At 40.2% G+C, this 19,523-nt stretch overlaps 1 protein-coding gene across 14 annotated transcripts in view; it reads right to left on the bottom strand.

Moving 5' to 3' along the window:
- Window positions 1-16,909, bottom strand: part of R3HCC1L (R3H domain and coiled-coil containing 1 like) — a 107,217-nt gene extending 90,308 nt beyond the window's left edge. For 2 of the 14 annotated variants that reach the window (XM_063670122.1, XM_063670124.1), the window contains exon 1: window positions 16,507-16,878. The gene's annotated coding sequence lies outside the window, so the exon portion shown is untranslated. Of the gene's footprint in view, window positions 1-15,413; window positions 15,567-16,187 lie in introns of all 14 variants that reach the window. The other 12 variants (XM_063670128.1, XM_063670129.1, XM_063670126.1 and 9 more) reach the window with 10 other exon arrangements.
- Window positions 16,910-19,523: the final 2,614 nt, after the last annotated feature.

Below are 19,523 nucleotides of genomic sequence, written 5' to 3'. Positions count from 1 at the left end.
TACTATCACACATTCCTCCAGTTCCAAAATGGCAGCGTAGAAGCAAGCTGGCTTCACTCAGCTGCTCCACAGAAAACCGAAAACAAATACAAAGTGCTGAGATTATCACCAGCAATATCCCAGAATTCAAAAATGAGGAGGAGACAGTTTCAGGGCCATGAAGAAATGAGAAAATCTAGGCAGGAAAGGAAAACCGAACTTCCATAACTGTGATGCCCCTTTCCCCAACATGCTCAGCACCAAGAATGCAGAAAATTTCCCCCCGACTCACAATCACTACACTGGAAAAAGAGAATAAGGTGGACAACCAGCTTCCCACCATCATAGGATCTCTGGCAGGAGACCTGTCTCTGCCTCAAATTACAGGAAGTTCTGGGAGTATGTAAAGGAAGAAGTATCCCTGAGGACAGCCAGAGACAAAGATGAGAGGGGGGACTACTATTCCCAGCCCTAGAAACTCTGCTCTGTGACTCAGCCAAACGAGACGCCAAATCAAAACAGCTGTTCAGAAGCACCACGCTGTAGGAGGTTCATTCCACAAGTCACCTGGGCATGAACCCATAGCCAGCCTTCCCACACTACTGAATATCTCCTGTGGGACGCCCCCCATGCAGGAGGGGCAGCATACTGATTGGTTACTAGAACCGAGGCAAACCTGGGCTTAAGGTGCCAGCTGGTGCCGAAAAGGAGGCAGCAATCTAGCAGGAAAAAGAAAAAGAAAATCAAGAGGTATATTACAAAGAATCACTAAGCAAACACATAATAAAAACCAAAACAAGTAGATCCAAACATGGGAGCTTGAAAAACAGAAAACAAGGCCAAAAGAAAAGACAGGAACAAAGAACTATCCTTCAATGCAAATATACAGATGCACATCCACAAGAAACAACAGCAAACAGGGAACTAAGGCCTCCTCTAACAGCAAAGTGAGGAACCAACTGTCCCTAGCAAGACAGCAATTTGGGAACCCTCCAACCAAGAATTCAAAAACAGCCATTTTAAGGGAATTCGGTGATCACCAAGATAACACAGAAAAGCAATTCAGAAACAGATTGGAGAAATTTAACAGAGATTGAAATAGTACAAGAAATCAAATATTGGAACTCAAAAATACATTTGCTGAACTGAAAAAGTCATTAGAGGTTCTCAACAGCAGAAAGGATCACACAGAGGAAAGAATCAGTCAACTCAAGAGGCTATTTGAAGATACACAATTAAAGGAGAAAAAAGACCAGCACTGCCAAATATAAAAAGCAAATGTTAATAGATTTAAAGGGAGACAGACTGCAATACAGTAACAGTAAAACAGTCCCTCAGTAAAGGACAGATCATCCAGAGAAAAAAAATCAACAAAGAAACATCAAAGTTAAACTACACACTAGAACAAATCAGCCTGACATTTCTAGAACATCCCACCCAAGTGCCACAGAATACACATGCTTTTCATCTGGACATGGAACATTCTCCAGAACAGACTATATCTTAGGCCACAAAACAAGTCTGAACAATTCAAAAAAGCAGAAATCACGTGAAGTATCTTTTCTGACTACAATGGAACAAAATTAAACATCAATAACAAGAAGTACTTCAGGAAACACACAAACACATGGAAATTAAGCAACACCTGAATGTTCAATGAATAAATTAAGGAAATTTAAATATTTCTTGAAACAACTAAAAATGGAACTATAACACACTACAATCTATAGAATACAGCAAAAGCAGCAGTAAGAGGGAAGTTATAGCAATAAATGCCTACATCAAAAAAGCAGAAAGACTTCAAATAATCTAATAATGTGCCTCAAAGAACTAGAAAAGAACAAACCTAACCCAAAATTAGTAGAAGGAAAGAAATAATAAAGATCAGAGCAGAAATAAATAGAATTTAGACTACGGAAAACCAATGAAATAAAAAGTTGGTTTTTTGAAAAGAGAAACAAAATCGACAAAACTTCAGCTAAACTAAGAAAAAAGTGAAGACCCAAATAAAATCAGAAATGAAAAAGGAGAAAAAACAAGTGAGACCAAGTGAGACCATAAACACAAAGAGTCATTAGAGACTATTATTAACATCTATATGCCAACAAATTGGAAAACCTGGAAGAAATGGATAAATTCCTGGACACATACAACCTATCAACATTGAACCATGAAGAAATAGAAAAACTCAGCAAACCAATAAGAAATAGCCAGATTGAAGCCATAATAAAAAGTCTCCCATTAAAGAAAAGCCCAGGACCTGATGGCTTCACTGGTGAATTCTACCAGACATTCAAAGAATACCAATTCTGCTCATACTCTTCCAAAAAAATGAAGGAGAGGGAATAGTTCCCAACTCATTCTACAAGGCCAGCATTACCCTGATTCCAAAACCAGTCAAGGACACAACAAAAAAAGAAAACTATGGGCCAGTATCACTAATGAACATAAACGCAAAAATACTAGAAGATCAAATTCAACAACACATTAAAAAGATAATTCCCCATGATCAAGTGGGATTCATCCCAGGGAGGCAAAGATGGTTCAACATGTGCAAATCAATAAACATGACACATTACATTAACAGAACCAAGAACAAAAAACCCTATGATCACTTTAATAGATGCTGAAAAAGCATTCAATAAAATCTAATATCCCCTTATGATAAAAACCCTCAGCACATTGGGTATAGAAGGAATATACAAAATAATAAAGGCTATATATGACAAACCCACAGCTAATACCACACTGAACAGGGAAAAATTGAAAGCCTTTCCTCTAAAATCTTGAACAAGACAAGGATGCCCACATTTACCACTTTTATTCAACATAATACTGGAAGTTCTGGCCAGAGCAATAAGGCAAGAGAAAGAAATAAAGGGCACCAAATTGGAAAGGAAGAAGTCAAATTGTCCCTCTTTGAAGACAAAATGGTTTATATATAGAAAAACCTAAAGATTCCACCAAAAAATTCTTAGAACTGATAAATTCAGTAAAGTTGTAGGACACAAAAATCAACATACAAAAATCAGTAGATTTATATATGCCAATAGCAAACAATCTGAAAGAGAATTCAAGGAAGCAATCCCATTTACAATAGCTACAAAGAATCAATTTAACCAAAGAAGTGAAAGATCTATACAAGGAACATTATATAACACTGATGAAGGAAACTGAAGTCGATATCAAAAAATGGAAACATATTCCATGCTCATGAATTAAGAGGGAGTAACACAGTTAAAATGACAATACTGCCCAAAGCAATGTACAGATTCAATGCAATCTCTATCAAAATACCAATGACATTCTTCATAGAAACAGAAAAACAATCAAAAAAGTTATACGGAATCACAAAAGAACCTGAATAGCCAAAGCAATCCTGAGCAAAAAGAAGAAAACTGGAGGTATCACACTATCTGACTTCAAATTATACTACAAAACTCTGCTAACCACATCAATATGGTACTGGCATTAAAACAGACACATAGACCAATGGGACAAAATAGAGAATCCAAATAGAAATCCATACATTTACAGCCAATTTATTTTTGACAAAGGCACCAAGAACATAAAATGCGGAAAGAACAGTCTCTTCAACAAATGGTGCTGGAAAAACTGGATAACTATATTCAGAATGATGAAACTAGGACCTATGTTTCACTGTACACAAAAATCAAATCAAAATGGATTAAAGACTTACATGTAAGGCCTGAAACCATCAAATTATTAGAAGAAAACATTGAGGAATTGCTCTGGGACATTGATCTAGGCAAAGATTTTTTGTGTAAGACCTCAAAAGCACATGCAACCCAGGCAAAATACACATATGGGACTACATCAAGCTAAAAAGTTTCTGCACAGTAAAGGAAACAATCAAAGTAAAGAGATAACCCATAGAATGGAGAAAATATTTGCAAACTATCCATCTGGCAAAGGATTAATAATAAGAATATACAAGGAGTTCAAACAACTCAACAGCAAAAGAACAAATAAATTAGACTGATTTAAAAACAGGCAAAAGATCTGAATAGATGTTTCAAAAGACGACATTCAAATGGCCAACAGGTATATGAAAAAAATGTTCAACATCACTATTTATCAGAGAAATACAAATCAAAACCACAATGAGATCTAATCTCACGCCAGTTAAGATGGCTTTTATAAAAAAGGCAGGGCATAACAGATGCTGGTGAGGATATGGAGAAAGGGGAACTCTCCTACACTGTTGCAGGGAATGTAAATTAATATAGCCACTATGGGGAACAGTATGGAGGTTCCTCAAAAAATGAAAAATAGAGTCATCATATGATCCAGCAATTCCACTACTGGATATATATCCAAAAGAAAGGAAATCAATATATTAAAGAGACATCTGCACTTCCATGTTATTTTTTCACAGCACTATTCACAATATCCAAAATATGAAATCAACCTAAGTGTCCAACAATGGATAAATGTAAGAAGAAAAAGTGGTACATGCACACAGTGGAATATTATTCAGTCATGAAGAAGAATGAAATTGGGACTCTCTCTGAACCTATTCTGGTTCAGAAGGTTGCCCCGATAAAAATAATTTAAAAGTAAAACAAAAAATGTTTTAAAGAATGATATCTGGTCATTTGCAGCAACATAAATGGAACTAGAGGTCATTGTGTTAAGTAAAACAGCCAAGCTCAGAAAGACAAATATCATGTGTTCTCACTTATACGCGGGATCTGAAAAGTGGATCTCTTGAAGATAGAATGCAGATTGGTGGGTACCAGAAGCCAAGAAGGGGTGGGAATGGGGAAGATAAAAAGAGGTTGATTAATGGGTACAAACATACAATTTGATAGAAGAAATACGACCTAGTGTTTGATAGATAGTAGGATGGCTAAAGTTTACAATAATCTATTACATATTTCAACTGTTTTTAACAAAACGAAAGACAACTGTGTAAGGTGATGGATATCCCTACTTACTCTTATTAGATCTTTACAAATTATATAAATTTATTATCACATGTCCCCCCCACCAAAAAAATGGGTGAATTGTATAGTATGTGAATTATTTGTCAACAGAGCTGTAACCAAAAAGAGATGCTATCACAGCTTAAGACTTTTTAGTGTCCCCAACAATCACAATAATCATTAAAATATCCTCCATAGTAATAAATTTGATGTTTCTGCAGATTAATTTTTAGAAACTGCCAATTATTACTTAGAAATATGTATGGTAAATAGATGGGTGACCAAGTAAGAGCATATTCTTTTGGGGACAAGGGATATGACCATCAAGTCATGAAAATGGTTTTCTTTTTTTGAGATGGAGTCTCGCTCTGTCTCCCAAGCTGGAGTGCAGTGGAGCGATCTTGGCTCTCTGCAACCTCCGCCTCCAGGGTTCAAGTGATTCTCCTGCCTCAGCCTCCCGAGTAGCTGGGATCACAGGCGTGCACCACCACACCCACCTAATTTTTGTATACTTAGTACAGACAGGGTTCCATCATGTTGGCCAGGATGGTCTCGATCTCCTGACCTCGTGATCTGCTGCCTCAGCCTCCCAAAGTGCTGGGATTACAGGTGTGGGCCACCGCGCCCAGCGAGAATGGTTTTCTTATGTGGCTCTACAGGTTATAAAAGCAGTTTCAAAAGACAAATTCCGAAGAACATTTATTTGCCAGAATAAATGCATGTCCCCAAAAACACTATTTTAAAAGGGGCAGCACTCATTTAGATTAATAAATTTTTAAAGCACCAGACTTTTAAAACTACCACTTAAATAACCTAATGCCTAAAACTGAATATATTAGAAACTGAACTCGTTATCTTTCTCCAAGACCTACCTGAGATCCTTTCCCAATGCCACTATCAATGACACAGTACATTTGATATGTCAGGCTCAGAATTTTGCAGTATTCTGACTCCCAGTTCTAACCCCATATCTTACTTTTCTTCTTCCACAAGAGATATCATGTTTTCTATTTTTACATTATTCCTACTTCTGTTTCCATATTATTCCACAGTACAATTGAAATACTGTACTCTTCAGCAATTCCCTCTACTTGAGTTTATCAAACATACAAAGTTGCCAAGGCAGCCTTAGTCAAACACTGTTTTCATTATATGACTCTCAACAGAAGTCCTGTCACCTATTGGATCAAATTTAAGTTTTTCAGCCTAGCCTTCAATATTGTCCCTTAATTCTTCTTCATTATCCCCACACATATAAACTTAACAAATCCTATCTCCTTACTACTCATCAGCAAAAATCATTCTATTTGTGGAGTACTGTTAAGATCGCTTGTTTGTCTCACTCAGTTCACATACTGTACTCACTGGTGCTCCCAACTTCACACCATTCCCTCCAGAGTTTTCTTCTGTCCCCTCCAGTCAATTTGTTACTCTTTCATTTCCTTCAAGATCCTTCTCCTCCATTAGGCCTAAATGACCCGACATAAATACTGCTGTATTTTGCACTCCTCAACTTAGAGATCATTCAGTAGTAGAACCATAAGAATCTCAAAGATAGACCAGACTAGAACTTCTTTTGTGTATGAATAATGTTCTAAGCAGAGGGTTAACTTTCATAAGATTGTTGTGTCAAATACTTTGGAAATCTGAGAGCTGACACATGGAAGCCCAGAGGTATCCTATAACTTGCCCTAGTTTTCAGTTTGGCAAGGACAAAGCCAGAATTTGAACCCCAGTCTCCTAGGTTCCCATCCAAAACGAAGACAAATCTAAAGATTACTGCCCAGGCTGGGCACGGTGGCTCACGCCTATAATCCCAGCACTTTGGGAGGCCGAGGTGAGCAGATCACAAGGTCAGGAGTTTGAGACCAGCCTGGCCAACATAGTGAAACCCCGTCTCTACTACAAATACAAAAAATAGCCAGGTGTGGTGGTGCACCCCTGTAATCCCAGCTACTCGGGAGGCTGAGGCAGGAGAATTGCTTGAACCCGGGAGGAGGAGGTTGCAGTGAGCTGAGATTGCACCACTGCACTCCAGCTCTGGTGACAGAGCAAGATTCCATCTCGGGAATGAATTAATGAATGCATAAATAAATAAATACATATTACTGCCCAGTAATATAACTCATGCTACATTTCACATTTTTGTTTTTGTAGAGGTGGGTCTCACTAAATCACCCTGGCTGGTCTCAAACTCCTGAGCTCAAGCAATCTTCTCGCTTCGGCCCCCCACAGAATGCTGGGATTACTGAGCCACTGCCCCGACCCATTATATATTTTTTAAAGCAGGACCCAAAGTTTATATATAACAGCAAGAGATTACAATTTAAGTAAGTGTGTGTGCTACGGTAATAGACACACAGAAAACAGAATGGGGTAATAAACCCCAATGTTAACAGTTACTTCCAGGTGGTGAAAATATGGTTGTATTTTCCAAATCCTCTATAATGAATACATATGAACTATTAATATGTTTAATTACAAAGTAATGCCCTAGACCCTGGTTGGAATAGTTTATGATGTATGGTCATATACTGAATTTATGACAGTAGTAATAACTCAAAAAGTTAAAACTACATGACATTATGAAGTCAAAGATACATTCCTCAACCTTGATTTTAACGTTTTCTCTCCACTGAGGGGGCAAACTGCAAGTTAATAAACTGGCAGCCAAGATCTTCTCCTAGTTTTTAAAGCACTGTCCTTTACCAAAGTGTTAGAAGCAATGAAAAGTTTCAGGATACCCAAGGAAGCAAACAAGAAACACAGTACAAAAAAGAAATACTATGGCAAAAAGGGAAAGAACAGCAATGTCACAGTGACAATACTGGAGGCAAAAACCAAGAACTACATGGCTCCTGGGGCTTGTCAACTCCAGTACTTAATTTAAATCACTGGTTCTCACACGAAGGATCAAGAGGCATAAAAAGTCACTAGAAATTCTGAACGTATTGAGAGATGGTCACAAGTTTGAAACAGTTATGTGGGATGGTAAGAGAGAATTACTGATCATATAAACAAATCAAGACTATTTCTTTTCCTTCTGAATCTTCTCCTGAAATGAAAATGTGAAATGAAAGCACAAAAGTTCTGGGAAGATTCATGTGATAAAAAAGTTCAGAACTACCAAAACAAGCTAATAATCTCATCTTTTCCTAACACTAAGTTTTTAATTGCAGTCCAAAATCCCTAATCCAAAACTTGTGGGACCAGACAAGATTCAGAAATCAGAAATTTTCAGATTTAGGAAAGGTTAATATGGTAAATGTTCCATATGTCACAAAATATTCCAACCAGAATTAAACACATAAGTATTTCTTCTTCTTCTTCTGTTTTTTTTTTTTTCGAGACGGAGTCTTACTCTGTGGCCCAGGCCAGAGTGCAGTGGCATAACCTCAGCTCACTACAATCTCTGCCTCCCAGGTTCAAACGATTCTACTGCCTCAGCCTACTGAGTAGCTGGGACTACAGGTACGTGTCGCCACACCCGGCTAATTTTTGTATTTTTAGTGGAGACGGGGTTTTACCATGTTGGCCAGGCTAGTCTCAAATTCCTGACCTCAAGTAATCTCTGCCCGCCTCAGCCTCCCAAAGTGTTGAGATTACAGGTATGAGCCACCGCACTCGGCCTACTTTTTTTTTTTTTGAGACAGTCTCACTCTGTCGCCCAGACTGGAGTGCAGTGATGCAATCTCCACTCACTGCAACCTCCACCTCCTGGGCTCATGTGATTCTCGTGCCTCAGCCACTCGAGTAGCTGGGACTACAGACACATGCCACCATGCCCAGCTAATTTTTGTATTTTTAGTAGAGACAGGATTTCCCCACATTGGCCGGGCTGGTCTCGAACTGCTGGCCTTAAGTGATCCACTCGCCTCAGCCTCCCAAAGTGTTGGGATTACAGCTATAAAAAAAGAAAAGAAAGAGAGAGAAAAAAAAAAGAAAGAAATGAACCTGGAACTGATTACGTCTCAGAGGTGAGATCATGAGTTGATTTTGTTTCTTTCCTGATTTTCTAAATTGTCTGCAGTGAACATGTATATCATTTATAAAACAAGGCTTGTTTTATTAAATGGGGTTGAGGCAAGACCCAAGTATAGAAATTGACCAACTTGCAAATTCAGTTAAAAAGAAATAATAAGATCTTGTTCAGAGCTTAAAAGCCAAGAAAATAATTTAAAATAGCTTTAGGTTTAAAAGTTTTTACAAGTTTAGTACAAATTTTTTAACTAAATAACACCATTAGCAGTAGGGAAAAAAACTTACTTTCAATAGAACATTTATTCATTGACATTTAAAAAGTGATACTGTTTTATTAACTCATTTTTTAACTTGCTACCTCCCACCTCCACAATGCTTTTCTTACAGTATGACTCTGACACTCCTGTGAGAAGCAGATCCCATGTAACTGTCACTCTCTCCTTGAATCTGGCAAGCTTGTGATACTACAGAACTTCTAAGGCTTGGTCACAAAAAGTAATGCAGTTTCCAACTGGTTCTCTCTAGATGCTCACTCTTAGAAAACAGCCACCACCACGCTGCAAAGAAGCTCAAATTAGCCTATCTGGGTAGGTAGGTGTTCTGAGGGACAATCAACATCAATCACCAGCCATGTGAGTGAAGAAGCCTCCAGGTTCTAAGTACCAGCCATAAAGTCACCACCAGCTTTTGAATCTTCCCAGCTAAGGCTTAAGCAAGTCATCTGTGCAGTAACTGTCCTGTCTGAATTCCAACAGATCCACAGCACGATAAAATGGTTGTTTTACACCATTATGTTTTGGAATGGCTTACTACAAACACAACAAAAGGTAACCAGAAAAAAAGTGCCCTTTCCCAGTTTGGTAGCTTTACGTTACACACACACACCACTCCTAAAATCAAGTTTTTCTCAACTTTAAGGAAGGTCCAATCCAATGTGCAATTTGGCAGACCTGTTTAAATAAGACAGTTTCTACCTAGGAGGCTTAACAATTCATCTCAAATATACCCTGAATACCTATGATACATAAAATACTTTCCTAGATTCCTAAGACACAAAGATGAATAACATATAGTCTGTAGTTAGAAGTTTACAATCTAAGAAGAGAATAAAATGGGTACACACATAGTTTATGAAAGTACCTAAGTGCCAAAATAGGATTATAAAGTTAACTCTGCCACAAATAGTTACAGCATCATTTTGGACTTATAAACAGCTTTTGGGTCCTTCAGGAAAGTAGATGGGCTTTAGTAAATGCCTAGAAAAAGAAGACTGGGAAAAAAAAAAAAACCATGAAAAATGTGGGTCTCATTATATGTTATGTTTAGATTGTGAGATTATGAGTGTTTTCTGTTGTCCTTTTAAATTTCCTGTATTTGCCATGTTTTCTATAGTAAGTCATATATTAGATTTTTTGAGGAAAAAATATTAATCTTGATTTTTTTAAAACTGTGTTTAAACTACACTGAGAGGTCATGTAAGTAGTTAACAGGTAACACGTAAATTGGCTTGATATTTGCATGCTGAAGATGCAAAATAAATTTAGTATTTAAGGAAAAATGTTAGTGTAATAAAAATTTCATGTTACTTGATTTGCTATTAATATCTGCTTATTTTCCCTTTCTTAGCCAACTATAAATATTTACACGTTCTTCTCAAATAACAGACAAAAACCCAGTAAGCTCTCCATCTTAGTCATGACATTCACTCTTTCTGTCTCCCTCCCTGTATCTGTCTGTCCCTCATTTCTAACTCTGCCCGTCTCTCTACATCTCTGATTACCCTGCTTTCTAACTCTGCCTAGGTGACTGTCCCTCTCTGTTTTTGACTTCTCTGTCTCTGACTGACCCTCCTCTCTCTCTGCCTATTGCATGTGTCTCTATGACATGTGTGTAGGTGTCCTTGAGCTCCTCTCTTGGATTCTGCCTTTCTGTCTCTCCCCCAGTTATCCACCTCATTTTTAATACATCCTTGCTGTTTACTTTTCCTTTTAATATTTATAAACAAGCAGAGTTGGTTTTATTAACCCTATTTTAAAGACAAGAAAACAGAAACAGGACGACTGGCATAAATTTGAGAAGTCAGGATGTAAATCCAAGTGCTTCCCTTCTTTCTTTAATACTCTTCTGGCATTCCATGGCAAAGAACTTGAAACAGCACAACTGCAAGCCAATATGAACATTACACACATTCAGATTCTTTTCTAAAAGACAAATGTGATATTAAGGAGTGCTACACACCTTTTGCCCACATTATTCACTCTGCACAGGTTAAATGGTCATGAACTGTCAGCCATTTGCCTATCCCAGAAATCCGTATCCTCATGTTCAGTTTGACCTGTGTTATTTGGAAACCTCACGATACCAGATACTACAATCTATTTTCCAACAGTGCTTCTCTGCTTCTGTTTTTATCCCTAGTCCCAACCCAGCCATATCTGGCATTAAAAAAAAGATACAAGGACAACAAATATTAATATAACTGAAGGGTGAATTTGAAGAATGAAAAACTATACAGAAGGCTAGCATGAGACAGTGAAAAATGGACACCACAAACTCGAAGCAATTGGTCCATGTTTTACTAAGAGAAAAGAAAATTCTCTCCAAATGCAGGCTTACTGCTGCTGAGTAACACCCTATAACTTTTCCTCTATCTAATGTTTTGACAACTGGAATTTCTCTGTAATTCAATAAGCTCTTGGGAGTTCCCCAAGCTTCATCCATCCTGCTGGGCTCATTACTGGATAACTCTAAATGTTTTCTGCACTAGCTAAGAGCACATTTCCTCGTGGGTAGCACAACAGAAGGAGTGTACTCTTTCAAGGTATGAATAGCCTAGCTCCATTTCTTCTCACTTCTCCTATAGGTGAGAAGTCTACAACAAATGTAATTCAACAACTAGAAGAAATGTCTAAATTATAAGCTTAGCTTACTGGGGTTGTCAAAGATCATCCTACAGGTCACGAGTTTTACACACAGTGTGAGGGCTAATCATACATTTATATAAGCTAATGAAAAATCTATACTTTTGCTTCTGGCACTAGTTCATTTACTTATGTCTAATGAGTTGCATTAGGGCCAAATAAAAAATATACCAGTCTTTTCATTCATTCTGGTGAGATATTTGTGAATAGTTAGCTTATGGAGCTAATGAGGACAAGGTCACAGACTCAAACTCCATGCTGGCCAATTAGCTTTGCTGTGTGTTTCTAGGTTCCATGGTCACAGTTAACAACCTTAACCTTGGCTAAGAAACACACTGATCATTGAAGCATTAGGGGAATGAATATAGATGTATCAACAAAATCCATACCTTTCAGAAAAAATAATAAAAATTAAAAATAGTAATAACAACACCCCGATCTTTAATATTATACTAAACATGGCTAATATGTGCCTCATTTGAATAATCTTTAATCTTCTCAACCATGCAGGGTTAGTCTAATCTGTCTTCCAGATGCGGAGAAACTGAATTCAGAATGATCATATGAACCAAACTTATATCTAGTGAGCCTGGATTCAGACCTTGGTCTGTCTTGACTCCAAAGCATAGGTTATTGCCATAATGCTACATGGCCTCTCCAGAGTGCACCTCAGTGACCTAGGACAATCAACAAAAGGTTCCTATTCAGAACTATTCAGCACACTCATTACTGAGCATCCACTATACATGCTCACACACTACAGATGAGAATTAGTATACCTTTCAAAAATTCCTTTTAAGTAAAAAACAGTCAAGGAACAAAAGTGTTTAAATGACTTTTTTTAAATTTTTTTATAGAGACGAAGTCTCGCTTTGTTGCCCAAGCTGGTCTTGAACTCCTGGCCTCAAATGAGCCTACCTCAGAGGATCTCAAAGTGCTGAAATTACAGGAGTGAGCTACCACGCCCAGCCAAAAGTGTTTAAGATTAAAACATAAAGGAAAAAATAACACACTATAGCATACAAAGTAGATTTTAATGGAAGTGACTGTCTATTGTCATAGCTTTGTATACAAGTCTGGTGTGAAAAAATAGTTACCTTGCTGATTCATAACTAAAGGTAAGAAAGAAGCTGGCAAAACATAGCCCAGGCATACCACATCAAAAAAGAGAGTAAAGGAAACATTTCCTAAGCATCTGAATCTGCAGATATCTGGTAGTCAACACGGCACTTGAAGGAAGTAAAAAATATATACTTCAATTCTAAACTCCAAGACTTTGCCTTGACCAACAAACCATTTTTCTCTATAAGGCTTTCCTCCTTGGTTTTTCTCAACTCTCACTCCCTGCAGACACACACATGCCAATGCCATCATTAGCATCAGTCACTAAGAAATGCCACCTTGAAAAACTGAAGGTCACCAAGTCTCCCGGACCTTATCCAGTACGCTTAAATTTTAAAGTCAAATAGTCTGGCTTAAAAAAAAATAAAAATAAAAATAAAAATAAGGCAGGAAGACAAAACTGTTCCATAAACGTCTATCCTAATCAATATCTGAGTCATAAAGATAGATAATTGTTCTGCCACAAGCTACAATGTACAGACGTGCATTCTTACTACAGGTTGTGAATGAAGCACCAGCTCAATTTCAACAAACTAGGTACAAAGCAACATTTGGAATCTCTAGAAAAACAGAAACAGCAAAGCCCAATAACCTTGCACAACAGCATTTTAGGAACCTCTAAAATTGAAAAAAAATCTAGTATAATTTTTATATAAAATGCGATTGCTAAAAAACAAACTGCAATCCAAGAACTTCTATTTACAGTATTTTTCAAAGTTTGCGAATTAAGGATGACTATCCTCATTTTACAGATAAATGGAATTTCAGGAAAATACCTAAAATTATCATCATCACTATTATCATAATCAACAACAACAGCAACAAAATAATGAGAACTTTATTTGTACCCAGCACTACTAAGCCATTTATGGTCACATCTCATTTCATCTTTGTAGACACCTTGTGACATAACGCTATTTACCTCCATTTTAGAGATTAGTAAACAGGCTCAGAGAAGTCAACTGATTTGCCCAAAATCAAAAACTACAGGTTGAGAATCCCTAATCGGAAAATCCGAAATCCAAAATGCTTAAAAACTTTTTTTTTTTTTTGAGACGGGAGTCTTGCTCTGTCGCCAGGCTGGAGCGGTGTCGTGATCTCGGCTCACTGCGACCTCCGCCTCCCGAGTTCAAGCGATTCCCCTACCTCAGCCTCCTGAGAAGCTGGGACTACAGGCGCACGCCACCACGCCCAGCTAATTTTTTTGTATTTTAGTAGCGATGGGGTTTCACCATGTTGGCCAGGATGGTCTCGATCTCCTGACCTCATGATCTGCCCGCCTCGGCCTCCCAAAGCGGCAGGATTACAGGCGTGAGCCACCGCGCCCAGCCCCAAAAACTTTTTGACACCACCAGTGGAAAATTCCACACCTGACCTTATGTGACAGGTCTTAGTCAAAATGCAATCCAAACTTTGTGTCATGCCCAACAGGGTCTCAATCTGTCGGCCAGGCTAGAGAGCAATGGCCCAATCTCTACTCACTGCAACCTCCACCTCCAGGACTCAAGCGATTCTCGTGCCTCAGCCTCCCGAGTAGCTGGGACTACAGGCGTGCACCACTACACCTGGTTAATTTTTTCCATTTTTAATAGAGATGGGGTTTCGCTATGTTGCCCAGGCTGGTCTTGAACTCCTGAGCTCAGGCAATCTGCCTGCCTCAGCCTCCCAAAGTGCTAGGATTACAGGCGTGAGGCACCACGTCTGGACCCAAATTATTAAATTATTAAAAATACTATATAAAATTACCTTTAGGCTATGTATATAAAGTATATATGAAACCTAAATGAATTTCATGTTTAGACTAGGATCCCATCCCAAAGATATTTCACTATGTATATGCAAATATTCCAAAATCCGAAATTTGAAACACTCTGGTCCCAAGCATTTCAGATAAGGATACTCCAGCCTGTAGCAAGACACAGCACGAGGATGTGAACTCAAATTTGCTCAAATTTGTACACTAAGCTAATGCAACTTACTGTCATCCTCTCTTGTTTTTTGGACCATTTTCAAGTATTCTTCAATCAATAAATTCAGAATAAACACAGACTAAAAATACTTAACTATGCTTTCATACCCCTTTAAAAATTAATTGCAGAGGTTGGGCAAAGTGGGCACAGTGGCAAACGCCTGTAATACCAACACTTTGGGAGGCCCAGGCGGGAGGATCATTTGAGCCCAGGAGTCAGACCAATCTGGGCGACACAGTGAAATCCTGATTCTACCCAAAAAAAAAAAAAAAAAAAAAAACTGATTGCAGAATTAGCATTCTCTGTAAGGGGAAAAATAAGACAATAAGCAACTTGCTTAGTCTCAAAGCTTGTTGTCAAAAAAAATTAAACAGATGGGATATTTGGCTATTTATATTCTGAATTTCAACTGTGACACAAGATCCGCTGGGGACAGATATTTGTTGTAGCACCACCGTTTCTGAGGAAGGTTTACTGCTTTATAGTTGTACCTGTGTGATACTGAAGGAAGGTTATAACAGCAAGAGTTAGTTGTGTGTGCTGAGGCAGAAGAGTCTAAATTCTGGTGGGCCTTAAAATCCAGATGAAGTTTTCAATTGACTCCACAGGTGGTAACGCCCTAAGGTCACCTCTTCACTAGGAACCTGGCATAGAAACATTTGTATGGTTCAGATTCGATTCCAAAGACACTTTCCCCCTATTTATTAACTAATTTGATCTTCGTATAGACATGAACCTGGTTTTAAAACTCAACTGACCTAGACTGGAGACTGGGGGATGGCAAGGTTATACCCGAAACATGCTTTAGAGTTCAAAGCTTTTGCAGGAATATCACTTCTGCTGAAGCCCACAACCCTGCAAGGCCGCAGGGCAAAGAACATTAACCCCACTTTTCAGACAACGAAACCGAGGCTGCGCTAAACAGACTACTGTACAAAAGATCACAGGTCCAGCCAAGTGGCGGACTGAGACTTCTCCCAGGATATCAGACTCCAAATCCTGTGCTCCTTCCCATACACAACTGAGAGGCGGCTGCACTCACAAACTTTAAAGATCGGACTTGGGGTTTTTCGCAGGCCTGCCAAGAAAAAGCAGAAAGTACATGCTCCTTTATAGATTGCTCACTCCCAGCCCGTAGCCCGGGGCTCCCGGGCAGCAGAGTAGGCTCAAAGGCGAGCCTCGAAGCGAAGCCCGAAAGCCGCCAGCAGCCCTGGGGGCCCACGCCCCCGCAGCCCCGAGGGGTCGCCAAGGACCCCGCTCAATACCTGTTGAAACCCAGAAAAAGCACGTCCTTTCCGCCAGGATCATTTGGGGCGAGCGCCTAAAGCGAGCACGAGCCCCGGTGAGGGCAAAAGAGCCCCGGGAGGGTCCCTCTCAACCGCGGGCCCGCAGGGGTCGGAAGGCGGGAGCTTCCCAGTAACCTCCGCCCCAGGCAGCGGGCGGCCCCTCGCGTCACGTGAGGAAAAAAAAATACCAGCAACAGACGAAGGAATGGAAGTCTTGTCCCGGGCTGTGAAGGGAGAAGTGGGGATTAAAAATCCTAGCTTGGGGTATGGAGGGAGGGGATGCGGGGCTGGTTGTTACCGGCACGCTGTTGCTCTCCGCTTCCGCCGTCTCCGCGAAGCTCTATCTCTTCCGCTCGCGCCGCGGGGGCGCGCGCCAGGCCTCGGCTCCGCCCCCCACCGCCGCGGGGCCTTCTGGGGGTTGTAGTTTCCGCGAGGCCCGGCCGCGCCCACTGAGTTCAGGTCACGTGGGGGAGAAGCTGGCAAAATGGCGAGTGGCGGAGCGTGTTTCTGCTCCTATCCCTTCAATCCTCCCTCATTCCTCTCGGCTATATACGTTCTCAAATCTCCTTACATTCCACTCAATCATACCATCTCACTTCCTCCGTTCACAGCCAAGTTTCTTGAAAAAGATAATCTACACTCTGTCTCTACTTGCTCATCTGTGTTCACTCCTCACCGCAGCTTCCGCCCCCATGGAAAATGCCTTGTCGTCATAAGTGTCCTTGTTGCCAAACTCATTGGAGGTATTTTCGGACTCATCTAACTCAAGCTTTAGTCATTTGACGCTATTGGGTATTATCACTTATTTTCTATGACACTATCCAGGTTTTCCTTCTCTGAATTCATTCTACTCTGTTTCCTTCAAGAATTGTTTTTCTAACTTACCTCTAAAATATTGGTGTTTTCCAGAGTTCTTAAAATTGGGGTGGGAGAGGGGACACTCCACTCCCTTCTCACCTGAGCTCATTGTTTGTATTCCCAACTTCCTAGACAAACGGCTCCTCATCCATGCCCACAGGCATCTCAGGTGTCCTTGAAAAGTGAACTACTGCGGCCAGGAACAGTGGCTCATGCCTGTAATCCCAGCACTTTGGGAGGCCGAGGCAGGTGGATCACCTGCGGTCAGGAGTTCGAGACCAGCCTGACCAACATGGTGAAACCCTGTCTCTAACTAAAAGTACAAAAATTAGCTGTGCGTGGTGGTGGACACCTGTAATCCCAGCTACCCAGGAGGCCAAAGCAGGAGAATTGCTTGAAGGAGAATTGCTTGAACCCAGGAGGCGGAGGTTGCAGTAAGCCAAGATTGCGCCACTGCACTCCAGCCTGGGCAACACAGGGAGACTCTGTCTCAAAAAAAAAAAAAAGAGAAAAGTAAACTACTACCCCTCCTCCCTACTCATTAATATTCACTGTTTAACCTGATTCCTCCTTTCTCACTTCCTCTTCCTCCAATATTCAAATGGTCACCAAATGTTGGAGATTCTATTGTAGCAGGACAAGCCGCAGAAAAAACCTCTCAGACACCGAGTTGTAGAACAAAGGACTTTATTCAGCTGGGAGCATCGGCAAGCTACTGTCTTAAAATCCGAGCTCCCCAAGTGCACAATTTCTATCCCTTTTAAGGGCTCACCACACTAAAGATTTCACATGAAAAGGTCGTGATTGATTGAGCAATCTGGGGGGTATGTGACAGGGGCTTCATGCAGTGGTAGTCAGTGTGAAACAGAATAGAGCACAATGTTCTTCCATACAATGCCTGGAATCTATGCTAAGTCATGAGTTGATTTTTAACTACTAGGTTTAGGCCAGGCAAGCCCAGGCCTGGTTTCAGGTCTGGTTTTAGGTCTGGTGCCTGGCGCCGGGCTGCCTGCCTTTGGTTTCACTTCCTTGTTTTTTTTTTCTTAAAACAGGTACTGAGTATAAAACAATATCAAACAATATGAGAGGGTCTCTTTCTTCTCTCACTATCGCCCAAGTACTCCTTGAATCTGTTCCTTCTTCAGGACTCTTAACTCATGACTCAGCTGCTCCTGTGGCCCCACCCAGAGGTGGACTCAGAGCATGAGGACTGTTTTCCACACCCCTATGATTTCATCCCCAACCCATCAGCAGCACCCATTCCCTAGCCCCCTGTCCACCAAAATGTCCATAAAAACCCTAACCTCTGAACCTTCAGGGAGATTGATTTAAGTGATAACTCTGTCATCAATTAAATTCTTTACTGCTCTGCCATGGTCTCAGTGAATTGGTTTTGTCTGCACAGTGGGCAGGAAAAACTCACCAGGCAATCAGAATCCAGTATTGTGGTTGGGAGGTTCAGTGAAAGAAGATTTATAGCATATCTTATTGTAGGGTAGGTGGACATGGGCATTTTTTAAAAAATTCCCGAGGAGGCCCACTGTGGTGGCTCATGCCTGTAATCCCAGCAACTGGGGAGGCTGAGGTGGGAGGATTACTTGAGCCCAGGAGGTCAAGACCAGCCTAGATAACATAAGGAGATCTCACCTCTACAAAAAAAATTTTTTTTAATTAGCCAGCCATGGTGGCACAAGCCTGTAGTCCTAGCCACTTGGAAGGCTGAGGTGGGGAGATTGCTTGAGCCCAAGAATAAAGTTATGGTGGGCCATGATTGTGCCACTGCCCTCCAGCCTGAGCAATCCTGTCTCAAAAAAATTAAAAATGAAATAATGTTCCCTGGTTATTAAGTCATTCAACAAAATACGTTTTGTTGCTTGCTATGTACCAGTGCTGGGTACTGAGAAAACAACAGTGAACAGAATATTACCTGCCCTTATGGAGTTTACATTCTCTTGGAAGAGACAGATATTAAATGATTTCGTACCAAAAATCAAAACCAACAAAAAACCCATAGTTACCAGCTGTAATAAGAATTATGGAGGAAAAGTATTATAATTGGTCCCTTTCCCCTTCTCTCCCACCTGCCCCAGCCCAGATTGGGAATCAGTTTATGTTCCTTACCCTATCAAACAAAGCCTGTCAGGAGCTAATCTCCTCCTACTCCCTCCCATAGACACCTTAGATTTACCAAACTGCTGTAGTGCTTGCTCTTTAACCTTTGCATAAGCTGTCCCTCTGTTTGGAAAACCCTCTCCCTTCTCCCTTGACTAACTTATACTGCTGTCTAATTCTCCTCTGTGGGATTCAGAGGAAACCCAGTAGAACACCAGCCACACAAAAGGATTTTCTGAGGATTGTGCTGAGTCAGATGATAAGCCTCAGGCATTACAGCAGTGGGCTCAGTAGGGTACCCAGAAATAGTGAAATGTGGCCTGCGGGGAACTGGACTGTGTTATC

The sequence above is a fragment of the Pongo pygmaeus genome, chromosome 8 (genome assembly GCF_028885625.2).
Source record: "Pongo pygmaeus isolate AG05252 chromosome 8, NHGRI_mPonPyg2-v2.0_pri, whole genome shotgun sequence".
Lineage (NCBI taxonomy): Eukaryota > Metazoa > Chordata > Mammalia > Primates > Hominidae > Pongo > Pongo pygmaeus.
The sequence above is the reverse complement of the archived record's forward strand: the minus strand, read 5'-3'. Positions and strand labels throughout refer to the sequence as shown.